Source organism: Meleagris gallopavo, unplaced genomic scaffold (assembly GCF_000146605.3).
Source record: "Meleagris gallopavo isolate NT-WF06-2002-E0010 breed Aviagen turkey brand Nicholas breeding stock unplaced genomic scaffold, Turkey_5.1 ChrUn_random_7180001848644, whole genome shotgun sequence".
In the NCBI taxonomy this organism is placed as follows: Eukaryota; Metazoa; Chordata; class Aves; order Galliformes; family Phasianidae; genus Meleagris; species Meleagris gallopavo.
In genome coordinates this window covers 12,953-14,375 of record NW_011116061.1, presented here as the reverse complement: position 1 = coordinate 14,375, position 1,423 = coordinate 12,953, and the positions used below count along the sequence as shown (strand labels likewise).

The 1,423-nt window shown below is 36.3% G+C and overlaps 1 protein-coding gene across 1 annotated transcript in view; it reads right to left on the bottom strand.

Annotated features, from left to right (window-relative positions):
* LOC104915734 (zinc finger protein 532-like) overlaps nt 1-1,423 on the bottom strand; it is a gene marked incomplete at its 5' end in the record, with an annotated part of 12,004 nt that overhangs the window by 6,972 nt on the left and 3,609 nt on the right. The gene's annotated exons all lie outside the window — the stretch shown is intronic.

The following is a 1,423-nucleotide window of genomic DNA, read 5'->3' as shown; positions in this document are numbered from 1 at the left end:
TTTTAATTTGGAAGTCCATGCCCTACTAAGCAGGAATTAAGGCCTTGTTCATACCTCAGTCCTCATAAGACAGTGAGTTCCCAACAGGAGATATAAACACATCTGTGGGCAGTATCTGTGTACCTTTATTTAACTTTCTACTTAACTGGTATTGCATTTTGTCATTGTATGAAGACTTCATTGCTTTCCTACAGTAAATGCACTAGGGTAGACATTATCTAACAGGATGTGCACACAGAGCAAGCTGCAGCAACAGGGTAAAAAAACCACTGGAGAGAGGCAGCAAGAAAGGCCAAAGGTGTTTCTACAAAACTATTTCCCTGGCTGTACTAAAACAGTTTTTTCCATTTTATTCTTGCCTCATCCTCCAAACCTATTTTCACTGTTTTTGTTGGCCTCATCCATTTGGTTTGTTATGCTTATAGACTGCCTTCTTAATTTCTTGTTTTCATAGTACCAAGCACTGAAGGGGTCTCCCAAGGACTACTGGATCTTGTATCACAAATGATCATTAATGAACCTATTATGGAAAAAAAAAGAGAAATCTAATATGCATCAGCAGAAGAGTTACCTTCCTAACTTAAGGACTTAAACCCTTATACCGCACACTGCTGTAAGATTCCAAGAATATACCCAGGGCTTAATCAGTCTGAGCAAGGATAGAGCCTTTCAGCTCCTTGCTGATGTGCAGCCACAAGCTGCTACATCAAGATTAACTGAGTGCTTTGAAACACACCAGAATCCCTTTTAATTGGCACACCATCATTTAATTAATTATCTCAATTCTTACAGGGTTATAAAATACACTGCACACTGATTAATACTAACTTTTATTGAATTATGTGTTTCTTTCAGATCAGGCCACATATAAACCATTTTAAAATTATTTGCTAATGTATTTTAACTCATTAGTAATTGTAAGAAGAAATGAAAACCAACAGAAGTGAACAAATGGTCACACAGCAAGAAATGCATGCTAGTGAATAACCCTTTCTGGTTATAAAAGACATGAAGGCAGAAAAACACATATCCTTTCAGCAGAATCAATGTGCAATTTATTAGTTGCTAGAGTCCTCACATGTAACATGAATGTCAAACTCACTTCTAGTGCTATATGAAAATAATAAAAGCCAAGGACAAATCAAGAATGAATACTCCAGTTAAACAGGTGTGCTGTTAATGAGGGTGCCAATTAAGTGGATTCCATAGGACAATCACATTTCAAAGCACAGAAAAAATCATTAAAATCATAGAGACTATTATGAATTTCAATATTATAATATTCAGCTGCAACAAAGCTAATGCTAAATTTTAGAAAAAATGGAAAAATAGGAGGAGAGGAAAGAACAGCAGCAGAAGTTGGTGAGGACAGGAAGGATGTCATGGAAGTTACCATAGAAGCACTCTGTTCTGTTTTTTGTTG